Below are 20,887 nucleotides of genomic sequence, written 5' to 3'. Positions count from 1 at the left end.
TGGATTAGTGTCATACAAGGTATCACATGACCATGATAGTAGGGTACATAAAGTGTGTCAAGTAAGTAGTATTTGAAATAATTTGAGATAATTTTTAATTATGTGGGTAATTGGTTAATTATTAGTTAATGAAAGGTTAACTATTTAATTAAGAAATGGTTGGGTAAGACTAACCCTCCCCCACGTGGCAGCACCCCTCCATCCCCATGTATGACTCATAAGTCATTAATATATGTGGCAAGATTAAAGATGTGAAAAGTGGTCAAGTGTTATAACGTGAGTCATATATCATTTTAGAAAAAGAGAACCATTATATGTCTTAAAGACATGAGAATCACATCTCTATTCTTAAAAATGTGAGATTTCAAGGCTCTTCAGGAATTTCAAGTATGATATTTCATAGCGTCTTCAACACTTCAAAAATCCGATATTTCAGAGCACCTTAATTAACTTAAGATTTTGCAATATTAAGGTAATACGGTATAATCTTTCTCAAGAAAATCGACTTAGGTATGTTAAGGCTATCCCTTCTTTCTTTTGGCATGGTCCAAATGATACAAATGAAACGAGCAAAATTCGCAACTTCCATAAATGACTCTATTCATAGAAATACTAGGGGTGTCTATATTCTTGATTCTCCATATGAATTATTATTATATCTTCTGTTCATGGGTCTCAGAAAAATACGTATTTTATAAAGTGTATCCGACACGCATATTATTTTTATGACATTCCGAGAAATCTTATTAACGTATTTCTTATGCATTTCATGCATTTATACATATATATTGACCCATGACCAAATGGCGTTATATACGCGTATATTATATGTATATGGGATATGAAAAAAGGCTACGGCGTTATATACGAACCACTACCAGATCAGCTGGTATACGTTGATGATTTGCCCACAGTGGCCGAAATGATATGATGGGACGCTCTTAGAGGCTTGATGATGTTATGAACACATATACCCATACATGGTATGACATTTATACATATATGCATGACATATAAAAATGAAATGATTCACAAAACTATGCAGACGTACATGTCGAGTCTTTTACTCCATGTTTCTCTCATGTCTATCATTTACTAATTTTCAATCCTTACATACTCGGTACATTATTTATACTGACTTTCCTTTTGTCTGGGGACGCTGCGTTTCATGCCCACAGGTCTCGATAGACAGGTCGAGAGTCCTCCAAGTAGGCGATCAGCTCAGCCGAAGATGTTGGTGCACTCCATTTGCTCCGGAGTTTCTTGTTTGGTCAGTATGATTTAGATGTGTATTGTTTGGTATGGCGGGGCTCTATCCCGACCTTTATGACAATTATGTATTCTTAGAGGCTTGTAGACAGATGTCATGTACGTAAAATATTGTATGGCCTTGTCGGCCTATGTTTAGTGTACGAGTGGTTATCTTGGTCTTAGAGGCCCATATATCCTATGTATAAGTTGGTATTACATGTTGTATTCTACCTATCTCACGATAGCCTCTCCGGCTCAGTTTTCTATGATAGTATGATACAAAAAGATACATTATGTTGGTACTCGGTTGAGTAAGGTATGGGGTGCCCGTCACGGCCCATCGGTTTGGGTCATGACAAAAGTGGTATCAGAAGCAGTTCTGTCCTAGGGAGTCTACAAGCCGTGTCTAGTAGAGTCTTGTTTATGGGTGTGTTGTGCACCACACTTATAAGCAGGAGGCTACAGGGCATTTAGGACTGTCACTCTTTCTTCTTACTCTAGATCGTTTGGTAGAGCTCAGTTCTAAGAAGTCAATTTTCTAAACTCTATCTTACTGATAATACGATGATGCCTCCATCCAGAAATACGGTTGGTAAGAGATATAGTTATGGAAGAGTTGAGTCAGAGGAACTCGATTTTGCATCATGTTTATGATGAGTAAACGTGAAGTTATCAGCAAAACATGTGTGTAAGATTCTTGATAAGGACCCTTAAGGTAAGAATATCTACCCATATGGTGAAAAGCAATGAGAGATTCAGGAAGTAGATATAAGTTTCAATAAGTAAAAGAAGCAAGGTGAAAAAGGGTACGAGCTACCCAGCTAATGAAGATTATCAGTATTTACAATTCAGGCAGAGGAATATAAGCCTTTTGAGTTACCTTTAACAATAACAGAGGTATATACAATTGGCCACACCCATCTCATTGATGCCATATGAAAGCAAACAGAAGTAGTATAAGAGATGGACGGATATTAAGATCTGGCTGGGGTTAGAGTGACCCAACATGGTGGACGGCTTGTTTGCGTTGGTTGACATGTCCGAAGGATATTGCAAATGTGTTAATAGATCTCCTTGTGAGACACCCAGATGGTGCACTCGAAAATACTACGGCTATATATGAGTACTATAAAGATAGGCACTGGAAGCCTTGAAGGGATAAATATTATCTTAGTGTGGCTCCCGTCCCTAGTGGAGAGAGAATATTAGGCAACCCGGAGAGCCAGTGGATGGAGCAAGGGGAGCTAAAAGCAAAAGAATGTCTTGTTGAAGCTCTCAGAATAAAGTGATAGACAGAAATATTAGCAAGGAAATAAGAAGAGAGTTAGTGAAGCATTATGAGTAAGATGTAATACATAGATGACAACGGTAGATCAAAAAAATGACAGTATTACAGAGTCTATAGTCAATTGAAGGAAAAGACGAGAGGTGACAGGCCTTGAGACAATAAAAGAGTATAGGTCATAAAGTCATATCATTATTTCAAGAAATAAGTTCGTGACTCCAACGCGACTACCCGAAGGAAAAGTTAGACCCCAGAACAATAGAAATCAGTATGGGCTGGTGAACAAGATAAACTAAACATGAATTAGGGACTATGTGACTGGATAATAGTCGGCATCATAAGAATTTCAGATTTCGTTCTAGCGATAATAGAGTGGACAATAGAAGAAGATTCATGAAGAATTCAGAGAATGGTCTTTCAGGAAGATGCTTCCCTAAAGCAAGCAATGTGAGCAAAGTTAAGCTTAAGGGACTATATGTGCCAGTTATACTAAGTGTCACCCTCGTGAATAAGGAATTTTGTTATCCTTGGTACAGAAGGATTGCCGCAAGGCGAGTAAGGGTCATCGATGATCTGAAAAGATGCCAAAGACGAAGAGGTAAAACATCTATAGGTAGCTCGTCGTAATACTAAATCTTAGAACTCCCCTAAAGGGGAGAATATAGAGTGATGTGGCATTAAGTCAGAATAGAGTGGTTCTAGTAACTATGGAATAATAAAGTAAGAATGCGATAAGAATGAGATAGGGATAAGATTGCACTTATTCAAATCCTACAGATATGCTACGATTCCAGAACATTATGCCAATACGGCGTCAAGGAGAGGAGGTAAGAGTTCTTGCCTGAGATGTTATTGATAGATAAGGAGCCAGTGCGGGACGTAAGTTAAGATAAAGGAAATGACCCATGAAAGATTACGCATAATATTGATATGAGAATGAGCCAATGAGTAGTTAGTAGTTGATTCAGGAGGAGCCTAGTTATGGCTAGACAAGAGGATACAGACAAATCAACAGATCGTGTAAGATAAACATAGTGAACCCCAACATGGGAAATTCAGTCTCGCAGATATGACATTGTAATACTTGAGAAATATTCAGATAGGAGTTGAGGTAGTTAAAGGTACCGTATGAATGTTATGGAAAGAAAAGATAGTCTCACTGGGAAGACAGTCAAAACTTCAGTTCAGGAGCAACCCTACAAGCACAAGGGCGTGGAAATAAGTAACTACGGATAATTATAGGCAAGGAAGAACATCAAAAATGCCGTCAAGTATACGATGTAATAAGCTCGCAGCTTCACAAGAGTCAGAAGGTCTTCCCTAAGTACTACAACAAAAGACTAGCCGAGGAAATAAGGAAGAAGGCTTCAACCTAAGCACAATGACCTATAGAAGTAATGGTCATGTAAAAACAGTCTCACTACAATATTGTATGCACTCCATGAGAAAGTGGCACCTACCGTGGTTAAGGAACGGGAAGAAAAATCAAAAGTAATATTCGAGACCATGTGAGTTGCACGAAAATTCCGGCATGCGTGGGAACTAAGATAAGCTAAGTATACATGCATCAGAGGGGCAGAAAGATCAGGAAAAGTAATAGCTTACATTTAAAGGAAGCTCAGAGGGAACAAAAGGGATTATGCACTTAAGACTTCAGAGTGATATCCATGCACCATATATGTTGACATTCATACAGCCATAGAAGACTCCGATATAAGTTAAAAGATAGAATTGAGCCTAGGGCATAGACAAAGCATTGAATTATCAGAAGATTATATCATGGATATTCCATAACGCCCATGAAAGGCTAAAGTAATAACTAATACCATGAGCCATAGATCAGAAGATCAACCAAGTAAAGGCTGATCAGAAGGAAGAGGAAACTAAAGAGTTACATCAACCAAGTAAATCAGGAGTCTGATTATTGGACCTAGAAAATTATAGACATCATGATTGAGAACATTGTAGAATCACTCTTAATATCAGAGGTACATAAGAGATAGTACAGTAGCCATATTTTATAATGGCTCTATGATAAAGCATGTTAGAAGAGTACCAGCCTCATAAGAAGTCAGTATGAAGTTCCCACCAGATTGTGTATGCCCAGAGGTGCAAGTATTATAATGGAGCTTCAAGTTGTGGATGTGAATTATACCTATGTGGAAGGGAGGTTATGAAAGAAATAAAATATGTGATGCGAGATTTTAAGGCAAGTAAGGTAAAGGTGAATAACATACGAGATACGCAAGTGCAAAAGAGCGTGAATAGTCCATACTTCAGGCAGAAGGCTAGAAACTCTGGGATTCAGTATCAAGAAATGATAGCAACGTCGTCAGTGGCATGTCTTCTAGCCTAAGGTTTCTAGGTACCAAGAAGCCTGATTAAGATAGTAAAGAAGAGTTAGAGGTGATGTGATGTCACGCCTGATGTTCCAAAATAACATAAGGAAATCTATGATGCTAGCAAGTGGAAAGGTTGCGAGTAATATAAATAGATATGTATAGGTCGCAAGCTATTGTACGGTAAAGCGACAAGGTTTTAAGAAGACATGAGTAAGGATAAGAAAGGGCTAGTGAGAAGGTGATGATAATGGATAAGTCCTCAGGATTAAGCCCATGAAAATAAGAGAGCTGATGGTTTCCCTAAGTTATAGAAAGCTCAGTATAGCCTGAATGAACTCAAAGGAGTCTAAGACTAGTATCATTACAAGAGATGGAATGTTGCCCTGGTAGTAGAATGAAGGTATAATTGTAAAAGATAAAGGATAACGTGTGGGCCTTCGATTGTCCACGTAAGGTAAATCATATTGGGATGCTATGAAAAACGATTATGGAAATACAGGATTGTATCGCCCCTAGGTGGATCAGGAAAATCACTTCAAATGATCCTCAATACAACGTGAGCCCTAGTGATTACGTAAGAGATTTCAAGTTATCAGTGGTAGAGTGTAGATCAATATTGAGGTGAATCAACAATGGATGGATAAGGGTTACAAAATATGAGATGAAAGTAGGCTGTCATTCTTAAGATAAACAGTAATGAGGAAGCATTAAAGGACTTAGATTTATACATATATGATAAGTAGCGAAAGATTAACCTGGAGTTTGGTAGCAGACCTCAGTAACGATAAATCGAAGTAAGAGTTATGGTATAGTATGACCTACATAGATGCAGTAAAATCATACGAATGGATAACCGGATCTATAAAATAAGATATAACAATATTCGAAAGTTCAATAAAGTATCGAGTGAAGAACTTCATTATACTTATAGATGCCCAGATGGACATCTTATTAAACTCTGTATATGTTCACAAAATTAGGCCTAGGGATTGGCTAAAAGCTGGAGGAAAAAGGAGAGAAAAGTCGCATAGGCGCACTTACAAAGTCAGAGTCGTACGGGCTGCATGATAAAAGATAGCAAAAGTTACAAGATTGGAATAATTTCGACCACGAGTCGTGGTATGAGAAAGAGGCCTAAAGGGGGGAATGCCCTGGCGTTTGGGATTCATTCACAGAACAATTGCCTCGATGGCAAGAGGAGTACTAAAGTATTCGCAAGAGCTATGGGTTATGAGAATGATAAGTGCATCAATCAAACATTCAAGGATGAATTTTCCAAAAGGGGGAATGATGTTACACCCTATATTTTCGTACGTGAAAGTACGCCATAAATAAATTGATGAAAACTCGGAAATGAGATGTTACATCCCGTATTTTTGTACGTTAAAATTTTGTCGTAAGTTAATCGACGTAAGTTCGGGAATGAGATTGTTTTGGCATTTTAAGTATTGTGCTACTTCAAACAAGTGACTATTAAATTCGTGAAGGTGAGACGGTAAGTGAATCGAAGAAAACGAGTTTCGTTGAAGGTTGTCAATTTGGGATAAAATACGATCCGAGCTACAATACCCAGTATTTATGGATTAGTGCCATACAAGGTACCACATGACCATGATAGTAGGGTATATAAAGCATGACAAGTGAGTAGTATTTGAAGTAATTTGAGATAATTCTTAATTATGTGGGTAATTAGTTAATTATTAGTTAATGGAAGGTTAACTATTTAATTAAGGAATGGTTGGATAAGACTAACCCTCCTCCCACGTGGCAGCACCCCTCCATCCCCATGTATGACTCTTAATCATTAATATATGTGGCAAGATTAGAGATGTGAAAAGTGGGCAAGTCTTATAACGTGAGTCATATATCATTTTAGAAAAAGAGAACCATTATATGTCTTAAAGACATGAGAATCACATCTCCATTCTTAAAAACGTGAGATTTCAACGCTTTTCAGGAATTCAAAGTATGATATTCCGTAGCGTCTTCAACACCTCAAAAACCCGAGATTTCATAGCACCTTAATTAACGTAAGATTTTGTAATATTAAGGGAATACGGTGTAATCTTTCTCAACAGAATCGACTCAGGTATGTTAAGGCTATCCATTCTTTCTTTTGGCATGGTCCAAATGATACAAATGAAACGAGCAAAATACGCAACTTCCATAAATGACTCTATTCATAGAAATACTAGGGGTGTCTATATTCTTGATTCCCCATGTGAATTATTATTATATCTTCTGTTCATGGGTCTCGGAAAAATACGTATTTGATAAAGTTTATCCGATAGGCATATTATTTTATGACATTCCGAGAAATCTTATTAACGTATTTCTTATGCATTTCATGCATTTATACATATACATTGACCTATGACTAAATGGCGTTATATACGGGTATATTATATGTATATGGGATATGAAAAATGTTTACGACGTTATATACGCACCACCACCTGATCAGTTAGTATACATTGATGATTTGCCCATAGTGGCCGAAATGATATGATGGGATGCCCTAAGAGGCTTGATAATGTTATGAACACATATACCTATGCATGGTATGACATTTATATGCATATAAATGATATTATAAAAATGAAATGATTCACAGAGCTATGCAGACGTACATGTCGAGTGTTTTACTCTATGTTTCTCTCATGTCTATTAGTTACTGTTTTTCATTCCTTACATACTCGGTACATTATTTGTACTGACATCCCTTTTGCGTGGGGACGTTGTATTTCATGCCCGCAAGTCTCGATAGACAGGTCGGGAGTCCTCCAAGTAGGCGATAAGCTCAGCGGAAGATGTTGGTGCACTCCATTTGCTCCGGATTGCTTGTTTGGTCAGTATGATTTAGATGTGTATTGTTTGGTATGGCGGGGATCTGTCCCGACCTTTATGACAATTATATATTCTTAGAGGCTTGTAGACATATGTAATATACGTAAAAGATTGTATGGCCTTGTCGGCCTATGTTCAGTGTACGAGTGGTTATCTTGGTCTTAGAGGCCCATATGTCTTATGTATAAGTTGGTATTACATGTTGTATTCTACCTATCTCATGGCAGCCTCTCCGCCTCAGTTATCTATGATAGCTGCGGAAAAATCCTCGCGTTGGTACTTGGTTGAGTAAGGTTCTGGGTGCCCATCGCGGCCCATCGGTTTGGGTCGTGACCGAATTGATTTGGAAGAGTGGATTTCATGATTTAAGCTTTAAAGCTTGTAACGACCTGATCGGTCATTTTGGGAAGTAGCGCCCCGTCCGTTGGCTTAAGGTCTCGAGAAGCTTCGTAATGTATATTATGACCCGCGTGTATGGTCGAGATTGGTTTTCACATGATTCATGATTTAATTGAAAGAACAATTCTTATTTTTGAAGCTTAAATGAAAATAGTTGACAGGAATTTGACTTTTGTATAGACGACTCCGAAATGACATTTTGATGATTTCAATAGCTTCGTATAGTGATTTTGGACTTAGGCGTGCGTCCGTTTTTGGATTTGGAGGTCTGTAGGGTAATTTAATGCATTTTGGCGAAAGTTGAAAAGGTTAAAATTTTGGAAAGTTAAGAGATTTGACCGAGAGTTGACATTGGTGATATCGGGGTCGGATTTCGATTACGAGAGTTAGATTATCTCTGTTATGTCATTTGGGACTTGCATGCAAAATTTGACGTCCTTCCAGGTTGATTTGACATATTTCGGCACGAGTTTTGGTAGTTGGAAGATTTGAAAGTTCATAAGTTTGATTCGTGGTGCGATTCATAGTTTTGATGTTGTTTGATGTGGTTTGAGACCTCGAGTGGGTCCGTGGTATGTTATGAAACCTGTTGGTATGTTTCGATGGGGTCCCAGGGGCCTCGGGGGTATTTCGGATGGTCTACGGGCCATTTTCTCATGTTTGGATGGTTGTTCTGATATTTGGTGTCCCCTTCTACACGATCGTGAAGATGGTGTACGGCCAACGCGAACGCATAATGAATTTCGTGATCGTGTAGAAGGGGACACCAGATATCAGAACAGCCATCCAAACATGAGAAAATGGCATGTAGACCATTCGAAACACGCCCGAGGCCCCCAGCACCCTGTCAAAACATACCAACAGGTTTCATAACATACCACGGACCCGCTCGAGGTCTCAAATCACATCAAACAACGTCAAAACTATGAATCGCACCACGAATCGAACTTATGAACTTTTAAATCTTCCAACTACCAATTCTAATTAATTATCCATCAATCTCTTGATTAACTTATTAATCTCTCATTAATCAATAATTAATCAATTACCCACATAATTAAGAATTGTGGGTAAGGTTAAGGCGCCCAACGTGGCAGCAAGATATGATCAATTAAGTGAATCCTTATTCACAAAGCAAGGTGGCATATCTAAAGAGTTGTGTGGCTTAGTAATCACAAAGAAATGGGGCCCACAACCCATAATCTTAAAAGCTTTTCCTACATTATGAAGTGAGATAGATTGGCTTGCTAAGTAACGGGTGGGATTCTTAAACAAGACTTCATATGACTCCTTTACAATGCTTAAGGCAACGTGATTTTGCTTCAACAAAATTTTATACGAAGTTATACTGCGTTATAGCAACGGGATTTGCAATTCTAAGAGAGCACGGTACAATCTTTCTCAAGAATATCATACGAATTTTTTCCTACTTCGATCCGCCGTTGCGTGTTTTCGCAAAAGACATGTGTTAGAGGGATTGTCAGGAGAATCGGTTCAGGTATGTTAAGGCTATCCCTTCTTTCTTTTGGCATGATTCATACGATATAAACGAAACGAGCAAATGCACAACTTTCATGAATGACTCTATTCATAGAAGTGCTAGGGGTGCCTATGTTCTTGATTCCCCATGTGTCATATTATTCTATCATCCGTTCATGGGTCTCAGAAAATACGTAAGTTGATAAAGTTTATTTCATGGTATTAATCAAAGTCATATTGATCTTATGGCATTCTGAGAAATCTTATTAACGTATTTCTTATGTATTTCATTCATTTATACATGTACATTAACCTATGAGTAGATGGCATTATATACACGTATATTATATGTATATGGGATATGGAAAAAGGTTACAGCGTTATATACGCACCACCACCTGATCAGGTGGTATACGTTGATAATTTGCCCACAGTGGCCGAGATGTTATAATGGGATGCCCTCAGAGGCTTGATGATGTTATGTACGCACATGTATGAATGGTATGACATTTATACGCATATGCATAACATTATAAATATGAAATGATTCAAAGAGCTATTCAAACTTACATGTTGAGTCTTTTACTCCATATTTCTCTCATGTCTTTTATTTACTGATTTTCATTCCTTACATACTCGGTACATTATTTGTACCGATATCCCTTTTGCTTGGGGACGTTGCGTTTCATGCCTGTAGGTCTCGATAGATAGGTTGAGAGTCCTCCAAGTAGGCTATCAGCTCAGCGGAAGGTGTTGGTGTGCTCCATTTGCTCCGGAGTTGCTTATTTGGTCAGTATGATTTCGACACGTATTGATTAGTATGGCGGGGCCCTGTCCCAACCTTTATGGTATTTATGTACTCTTAGAGGCTTGTAGAGATATGTCATGTACGTGAAAGATTGTATGGCCTTGTCGGCCTATGTTCAGTGTACGAGTGATCATTTTGGTCTTATAGGCCCATATGTCATATGTATAAATTTGTAAATCAGGGATTAAGTGATTTGATAATAGTCGGCATCATGAGAATTTCAGAGATTGCATTCCGACAATAATAGAATGGACGACAGAAGAATAACCTTCAAAGGTCATTCAGGAAGACGCTTCCCTAAAGCAAGTAATATGAGCAAAGTTAAGCTTATGGGACTATGTGTGCCAGTTATAATAGGTGTCACCCTCGTGAGTAAGGAATTTTGTTAACCTTGGTACAGAAAGATTTCTGCAAGGCAAGTTAGGGTCATCAATGATGTGAAAAGACGCCAAAGATGAAGAGGTAAAATATCTATACGTAGATCATCGTAGCACTAAATCTTAGTACTCCCCTAATATGGAGTGATGTGACATTAAGTCAGGATTAAGTGGTTCTAGTAACTATGGAATGGTAAAGAAAGAATGCGATAAAAAAATGAGAAAGGAATGAGATTGCACTTATTCAAATCCCAGATATGCTACGATTCTAGAATATTATGCAAACACGACGTCAAGGAGAGGAAGTAAGGGTTCCTGCCTGAGATGTTATTGATAGATAAGGAGCTAGTGTGAGACGTACGTTAAGACAAAGGAAATAACCCAAGAAAGATTACGCGGAATATTGATATGAGAATGGGCCAACGAGTAGTTAGTAGTTGATTCAGGAAGAGCCTAGTTATGGCTAGACAAGAGGATACAGACAAATCAACATATCATGCTAGATAAACATAGTGAATCCCAACATGGGAATTCAGTCTCACAGATATGACATCGTGATCCTTGAGACATATTCAGATAGGAGTTGGGGTAAATAAAGGTGTCCTATAAGTGTTACGAAAATAAAAGAGAGTGCCACTAGGAAACAGTCAAAAATTTAAGTTCAGAAGCAACCCTACGAGCACAAAGGCCCGAAGGTAAGTAACTAGGGATAATTATAGGCGAGGAAGGACATCAAAAATTCTGTCGAGTATACGATGTAATAAGCTTGCAGCTTTATAAGAGTCAGAAGGTCTTCCCTAAGTACTACAATGAAAGACTAGATGAGGAAATAAGGAAAAAGGCTTTAACCTAAGCACAGTGACCTAAAGAGGAATTGGTCTTGTAACAGCAGTCTCACAATAACAATGTATGCACTCCATAAGAGCGGTACTCGTCGGGTTCATTGACTACTAATATTCAGATTTTTGCTATGTGGCACGGAAGAATTTTAGAAGTATTCCTCATGGGATGATCGTGTATGAGAGATGTGTTAGACATTCGGGCGATGGAGTTGGGATCAGATATGATGATTTGTGTATTCTATGGATTTGGAGATTGGGAATTCTTAGAAGCAGATTGTTTCGTGGTTATGGACTGTGGAGGTGTGGATAAAGCTAGCCAGATGATAGTATGTGTTATGGTTAGGTCATTATGTGTCACGACCCAAACTGATGGGCCGCGACGGGCACCCAGTACCTTACTCAACTGAGAACCAACGTAACATATCTTTCTTATTACATCATCACGGGTAAGTGGGACAGAAGGTGCGTCATGAGATAACCAGAGCAAACATGAGAGAATACCCGACATAGAATGACGCAACCTGCTATAGAAACTCATACCTGTGACATACAGGCCTATAAGGCCAACATGATCCTTTATATACTTAAAACCTACGCCGACAAGGCCATACAAGTATCCGTATACATGACATCAGTCTACAAGCCTCTAAGAGTACATAAATATCATAAAGGTCGGGACAGGGCCCCGCCATACCAATCAATAGATGTCCTAATCGTACTGACAAAATAAGCAACTCCGAAGCAAATGGAGAGCACCAACATCTTCTGCTGAGCTGATAACCTACTTGGAGGGCTCTCAACTTGTCTATTGGAACCTGCGGGCATGAAACGCACCATCTCCAGGCAAAGGAACGTCAGTACAAATAATGTCCCGAGTATGTAAGGAATGAAAATCAGTAAATAATAGACATGAGAGAAACATGGAGTAAAAGACTCAACATGTAAGTCTGAATAACTCTGTGAATCATTAATATTTACAATGTCATGCATATGCGTATAAATGTCATACCATGCTTAGATATATGCGTTCATAACATCATCAAGCCTCTGAGGGCATCCCATCATATCATCTCGGCCACTGTGGGCAAATCATCAACGTATACCAGCTGATTAGGTGGTGGTGCGTATATAACGCCATAACCTTTTTCCATATCTCATATACATATAATATACGCGTATATAACACCATCTGGTCAGTAGGTCAATGTACATATATAAATGCATGAAATGCATAAGAAGTGCGTTAATAAGATTTCTCGGTATGTCATAAGATAAATATGCCTTCGGATAAATTTTATCAACTACGTATTTTTTTGAGACCCATGAACAAATGATAGAATAATAGGACACATGGGGAATCAAGAACATAGACATCTCTAGCATTTATATGAATAGAGTTATTTATGAAAGTTGCGTATTTTGCCCATTTCGTTTGTATCATGCCAAAAGGAAAGAAGGTATAGCCTTAACATACCTGAACCGATTCTCTTGACAATCCCTCTAACACACGTCTTTTGCCAAAATATATAACTGCGGATAGAAGTAGGAAAAATTCGTATGATATTCTTGAGAAAAATTATACCGTGCTCTCTTAGAATTTGTAATTCATGCTTTATCCCATTGGCACGGAATCAACAAACAACATTATCCATATTTGGTATGGAAATATTTGCTTTCTGAAGGACTCACGACCAGCCCACTCTCTCTACATAAGAGACTCAATTCTTGATTCTTGATCTTTAGTTATTAAGGAATAAAACATCTTACTAGTGTAGGAAAGCTCTTAGTGGGTGTGGCCCACTTAGTAGATGACCAAGACACATAATCCTCGAAATGTGCCATCTATGCAAGAATTAAGAGTCACTTAAATGGGATGGGGGTGCTACCATGTTGGGGGAGGGGTTAATCTTATCCAACAATTCCTTAATTAATTAAGTAATATCCCATTACTTAATAATTAACCAATTACCCGTATAATTAAGAATTATCTCAAATTACTTAAAATACTACTCACTTTTAATACACTTTATGTACCCTACTATCGTGGTCATGTGGTACCTTGTATGACACTAGTCCATAAATACGAGGTATTGTAGCTTGGACCGTATTTGACCTTAAAATGTCAAATTTTGACGAAATTCATTTTCTTCGATTTGCTTACCCTCTCACCTTCACGAATTTACTCATCACTGGTTTGAAATAGCATAATGCTTATAATCTCAAAATAATCTCATTCCCGAACTTAGGCTCTTGTTGATTTGTCTGTATTCCCGGTCTGTTGATTTATCTGTATCCTCTTGTCTAGCCATACCTAGGCTCTTCCTGAATCAACTACTAACTACTTGTTGGCCCATTCTCATATCAATATTTCGCGTAATCTTTCTTGGGTTATTTCCTTGTCTTAACTTACGTCCCGGAATGGCTTCTTATCTACCAATAACATATCGGGCAGGAACCCTTACTTCCTTTCTTTGACATCGTGTTTGCATAATGTTCTGGAATCGTAGAATATCAGTAGGATTTGAATCAGTCACGACCCAAACCGATGGGCCGCGACGGGCACCCGGTACCTTACTCAACCGAGTACCAACATACCGTATCTTTTCGTATCATACTATCATAGATAACTGAGCCGGAAAGGCTGCCGTGAGATAAGTAGAATACAACATGAAATACCAACTTATACGTAAGACATACGGGCCTATAAGACCAAAATAACTACTCGTACACTGAACATGGGCCGACAAGGCCATACAATATTTTACGTACATGACATCTGTCTACAAGCCTCTAAGAATACATAATTGTCATAAAGGTCGGGACAGAGCCCCGCCATACCAAATAATATACATCTAAATCATACTGACCAAACAAGCAACTCCGGAGCAAATAGAGCGCACCAATATCTTCCGCTGGGCTGATAGCCTACTTGGAGAACTCTCGACCTGTCTATCGGGACCTTCGGGCAAGAAACATAGCGTCCCCAGGCAAAAGGGACGTCAGTACAAATAATGTACCGAGTATGTAAGGAATGAAAATCAGTAAATAATAGACATGAGAGAAACATGGAGTAAAAGACTCGACATGTAAGTCTTAATAGCTCTATGAATCATTTCATATTTATAATGTCATACATATGCGTATAAATGTCATACCTTGCATAAGTATATGCGTTCATAACATTATCCAGCCTCTAAGGGCTTCCCATCATATCATCTCGTCCACTGTAGGCAAATTATCAGCGTATATCAGTTGATCAGGTGGTGGTGCGTATATAACGCTGTAACCTTTTAACATATCCCATATACATATAATATACGCGTATATAACGCCATCTGGTCATGGGTCAATGTACATGTATAAATCCATGAAATGCATATGAAATATGTTACACGATTTCTCGGAATATCATAAAATCAATATTCCTTTCGGATAAATTTTATGAAATACATATTTTTTCGAGACCCATGAACAGAAAAGTGTGATAGCATCAAGGACAAGGATAGAGTTTTGGAAGCTCCAAAGCCATTTACAAGATCTCAAGCTAAAGAGTTGCACTCTAAGGTTGCTGGACTTCAATGGCAAATAAAGAAGATTTTAATTATAGAGAAAGAGCTCAAGCCCAAAGTAGATGAATTATCCAAGTTTTATAATTATTTGGTGATCCAAATTGAAGTCCAAGAGGAGGAAGATTGGGCGGCCAAATCCCTTTGGGGCATATTTGGACCTTAAAACTACTAGTTTGGGCCATTAATTTGGACTCCAATTGGGCTCCCTTTGAAACACCCCCTTTTGGACCTCTTTTAAGCTCATTTTGAGCCCCTTTTTGGTGGACTTCAAGGGCTGATTTGGTGGCCCAATCTTCCTCCTCTTGGACTTCAATTTGGATCACCAAATAATTATAAAACTTGGATAATTTATCTACTTTGGGCTTGAGCTCTTCCTCTACAATTAAAAGCTTCTTTATTTACCATTGAAGTCCAGCAACCTTAGACTGCAACTCTTTAGCTTGAGATCTTGTAAATGGCTTTGGAGCTTCCAAAACTCTATCCTTGTCCTTGATGCTATCATTCCCCTCTTCTTGAAAAGAATTCGTCCCCGAATTCGATCCTACATCAAACAAAGATAAGTCAGCAACATTGAATGTAGCACTTACTTGGAACTCACCAGGTAGGTCTAGCTTGTAAGCATTGTCTCCAATCCTTTGAAGGACTTGAAATGGGCCATCTCCTCTAGGGTGCAACTTTGACTTCCTTTTGGAGGGAAATCTCTCCTTTCTAAAGTGAACCCAAACTAAATCTCCAGGTTTAAAAATTACTTGTTTTCGACCCTTATTCTTTCTCAAGGCAGTTTGCTCATTTTTCTTCTCAATTGCAAGCCTTGTTTGTTCATGAATTTTTTTCATCATCTCAGCCTTTGTCCTATCATCAAGATTAACAATATCATTAGTAGGTAATGGTAATAAATCAAGGGGAGTGAAGGGATTAAAACCATAAACAACCTCAAAAGGAGACATACCTGTAGAAGAATGGATTGTTCCATTGTAAGCAAATTCAATCATAGGTAAGTGAGCCTCCCAAGAAGTTAATTTACCTTTCAAAATAGCCCTCAACATGTTTTCTAAGGTTCTATTAACTACTTCAGTTTGTCCATCAGTTTGTGGGTGACAAGAAGTAGAAAACAACAATTTAGTGCCTAACTTCCCCCAAAACACACACCAAAAGTGGCTCAAAAACTTAGCATCCCTATCACTAACAATAGTTCTAGGTATACCATGCAATTTGATAATTTCTTTTACAAAAAGATCAGCAACATGTGAAGCATCATTAGTCTTTAAACAAGGAATAAAACGAGCCATTTTGGAGAACCTATCTACCACAACATATATACTATCCTTACCATACCTTGTTCTAGGCAAACCTAACACAAAATCCATAGAAATATCAATCCAAGGTGAAGTAGGAACAGGTAGTGGCGTGTAAAGACCATGTGGTAACACTTTAGATTTAGCTTGTTTACATTCCAAACACTGTGCACACATTCTTTCAACATCTTTTCTCATTCCAGGCCAAAAGAAATTTTCAGCAAGTATGTCTAGCGTCTTTGGGACTCCAAAGTTACCCATAAGCCCTCCACAATGTGCTTCCCTTACAAATACTTCACGTAAAGAGCAATTAGGGATACACAACTTATTTTCCTTAAAGAGAAACCCATCTTGGAGGTTAAACCTCTCAAAAGGACCCAACTTACAATCTGTAAAAATCTTTCCAAAATCAACATCATTAGCATAAAGTCCCTTGATTTGATCAAAACCCATCAATTTAGAAGTCAGGGTAGAAACTAAGACATACCTTCTTGAAAGTGCATCCGCAACAACATTCTCTTTCCCTTGTTTGTAAGAAATTACATAAGAAAAAGTTTCAATGAATTCAACCCACTTAGCATGCCTTCTACTAAGCTTACCTTGACTCTTCAAGTATTTCAAGGATTCATGGTCAGTTTTAATGACAAACTCTCTTGGCCACAAGTAATGTTGCCATGTGGCTAAAGCCCTTACCAAAGCATATAGCTCTTTGTCATAAGTGGAATAGTTCAATGTGGCTCCACTCAACTTCTCACTAAAGTAGGCAATAGGTTTAGAATCTTGCATCAAAACAGCACCTATTCCTTTGCCAGAAGCATCACATTCAATTTCAAAAGATTTAGAAAAATTAGGCAATTATAACAATGGAGCAGAACATAATTTTTCTTTCAACAAGTTAAAAGCAGCATCTTGTTCTTTTCCCCATGTAAAAATCTTATTCTTTTTAATAACTTCAGTTAAAGGAGAAGCAATGGTGCTAAAGTCTCTCACAAACCTCCTATAAAAACTAGCAAGTCCATGAAAACTCCTAACTTCAGTTACACTCTTAGGTTTTGGCCATTCTTTTATTGCTTTAATTTTCTCTTCATCAACCTCAACTCCTTTAGAACTAACCACAAAACCCAAAAAAATCACACGATCCACACAAAAAGTACACTTTTTAAGATTAGCAAATAAGAGTTGCTTTCTAAGAACTTCAAAAACTTGTTTTAGGTGTTCTACATGCTCTTCTAAAGTGTTAGAAAAGATCAAGATATCATCGAAGTACACCACAACAAATTTTCCATGAAAATCCTTAAAGATATGATTCATTAATCTCATGAAAGTGCTAGGTGCATTAGTCAAGCCAAAAGGCATAACTAACCATTCATAAAGCCCATATTTGGTCTTAAAAGCAGTTTTCCATTCATCTCCAGGATTCATTCGAATCTGATGGTAACCACTTTTTAGATCAATTTTAGAAAAGATTTTGGATCCATGTAATTGATCCAACATGTCATCAAGACGAGGAATAGGATGGCGATACTTTACCGTTATCTTGTTGATTGCTCTACAATCCACGCACATCCTCCAAGTTCCATCCTTTTTGGGTACCAATAGGACGGGAACAGAGCAAGGGCTCATGCTCTCTCTCACAAAGCCTTTCTCAAGCAGCTCCTCAACTTGCCTTTGAAGCTCTTTTGTCTCTTCTGGATTACTCCTATAAGCAGGCCTATTTGGGATTTGTGATCCAGGCATGAAATCAATTTGATGCTCAATGCCACGTAAAGGTGGCAATCTATTAGGAATATCTTCAGGAAAGACATCTTCAAAATCCTGCAAAAGAGAAGAAATACTACTTGGCAAAGAAGAAGTTAGTAACTCAGAATTAATCAAAACTTCTTTGTAAGTAAGTAGTATTATGGGCAACCCCTCTTTTCTTGCATTTAAACACTCTTTGGCTTTTATATAAAAACTCTCTTTTTTATTTCCTTAGCCTCTTTCTTCTCACCAAGACTTTCTATTTTTTCATTCAAGCCCCTTTTTATCTCTTCTCTCAAATTGTTGCCCTCTCTCTCTTTCTCTCGGCCATCTCTCTTTTTTTCCAACTCTTGGCCTCCTTTCTTTTCTTTTTCCTCAAGCTCACTTTTTATCCCTCCCCTTGGTTTTCCCATTGTTTCCCTTAATCTCTTTTGATCTTCAAACACTTGAGAAGGAGATAAAGGTGCAAGAGTAAATTTCCTGCCATTTAGCTCAAGAGAATATCTATTCTTCCTTCCATCATGAAAAACATTCCTATCATACTGCCAAGGACGACCCAGTAAGATATGACAAGCTTGCATAGGGACTATGTCACAAAGAATATCATCCTCATATCTACCAACATTGAATGAAATCATGCATTGTTTGTTTACCTTTAGTTCACCACTATCATTTAACCATTGGAGTCTATAGGGAGTAGGGTGTTTCATGCATGCAAGTCCCAATTTTTCTACAAAGTATGAACTCACCACATTAGCACAACTACCACTATCAATGATCATAGAACAAGTTTTCCCCTTTATCCCACACCTAGTATGGAATATATTCTCCCTTTGTTCTTCACTATTGCTTCCCAAATTGATAGTCATAATCCTCCTAACTACCCCAATCATGCCATCATTAGGTAGTTCTATATCATCATCATTACTCACATCTCCCTCTTCTTCTCCCTCAATTTTTTTACTCTCATATCCTCCATCTTCTCTAAGAATGATGTTTCTTCTACTTGGACATTCATGCATCATATGTCCCCTTCCTTTACATTTATGACACTGAATAGAACTAGAAGGTGTAAAAGGTTTAGGGTTAAAGGTTTTACCTCCATCTTTGTTCTCAAATTTACCTTTATCCTTGTCTTCTTGAGGTCTAGAAGAACTCTTCATCTCTTGATTCGACCATGGCTTCTTGGAGATGGTGTTTGACCGACCTTTCCATGAGCTAGCTTGCTTTCTTTTATTTTGATTTTCTACCTTTACAGACAAATCAACTAACTCATCTATTGTTACATATTGTTGTAATTCTACTACATCAGCTATTTCCTTATTTAAACCATTTAAAAACCTAGCCATTGTAGCCTCTTCTTCCTCCATACAATTAGCTTGGATCATAGCCATATCCATAGCCTTAAAGTACTCATCCACAGACATGGACCCTTGCTTCAATGTTTGAAGGCATTGTTGTAGCTCTCTTTGAAAGTGTGATGGTATGAATCTCTTTCTCATCATCCTCTTCATCTCAGCCCAAGTAGCAATTGGTGCTTGTCCTTCTTGCAATCTGTCCCTAGTAAGCTTTTTCCACCAAATAGCAGCATAGTCAGAAAACTCAACAATAGCAAGTTTAACCTTCTTACCCTCAGAGTAGTTGTGGCAGTCAAATATGGCTTCAACCTTTCTCTCCCAATCAAGGTACAAGTCTGGATCCCTTGTTCCCTTGAAAGATGGCATCTTCATCTTTATACTACTTATATTATCATCTTCTACTCTACCTCTTTGTCCCCTCCTATCTCTTCCCACCCTATCAAAATCGATATCATTAAAATCATCTATTGGGTTTTCTTGATTTACAATGGGAGCAAGGGGTACATTTCTCCTAGCTTGGGGCCTAACATTATTTTTCCTTCTAAGTTCAGCTATTGTATCATTTTGCTCGGCAATGGTGTCCCTCATCTCTTGGAGTTGCAAATTCCACCTTTCGAATTGTTGATGCATAGCTTGCAAGGTAAAATCATTTCTTGCTTTGATTTCGGCTTTTTGGAGAACCCTTCGTTCATCATCACTACCTGTATGTGACATCTTAAAAAACTATATCAGAAAATTGATTTTTTCCTCAATTGTTCTCACACACACTTTGCCCTTTTTTTTTCTCTCTCGAAATAACCTTTGAACGAAATACTTTGTAGATTTATAGTTAAACCCAACTCGTATAAAGTTTTTAGTAGTAAAATATAGATTTTTGGGGAACAAATGAAAGAAGAACCAAATCCTAGAACTATTAGGCTCGGTTGAAACAAGACACGAACAAAAAGGAAATGATTATATATTTAGATTAGAAAGGTAAGAAAAATTAAATTTTTGTCTTATCTTTGAAATCTGGGATCCCCTCTTCTTGTTTCCTTTGATAGTTTTTGGAAACAAATTAGATACAAAAGAAAGTTCCTAGAGAGCAAGCAATTTTTTTAAAAAAATTGATTTTCGTATTTTTTTGTTTTTTTTTAACTTTTTTTTTCGCTCTTAGTATTCAAGAAATTCCCAGAATTATCAAGAACGAAACCTTGATAGAACCGCTCTGATACCACTTGATAACGACAAGGTCGGGAATCCAAACTAGGGTAAGAATTTGAAAAGTAAATGCGGAAGCAATAACAATAAGGAAT

The 20,887-nt window shown here is 37.8% G+C and overlaps 1 pseudogene; it reads right to left on the bottom strand.

The window, feature by feature from the left end:
• Positions 1–14,823: 14,823 nt before the first annotated feature.
• On the bottom strand, positions 14,824–20,253 carry LOC142178141 (uncharacterized; annotated as a pseudogene).
• Between the last annotated feature and the right edge of the window lie 634 nt (positions 20,254–20,887).

This window comes from Nicotiana tabacum, chromosome 24 (genome assembly GCF_000715075.1).
Source record: "Nicotiana tabacum cultivar K326 chromosome 24, ASM71507v2, whole genome shotgun sequence".
Taxonomy (NCBI): Eukaryota; Viridiplantae; Streptophyta; class Magnoliopsida; order Solanales; family Solanaceae; genus Nicotiana; species Nicotiana tabacum.
Note: the sequence above shows the minus strand (reverse complement) of the source record. Positions and strands in the feature narration are given on the sequence as shown.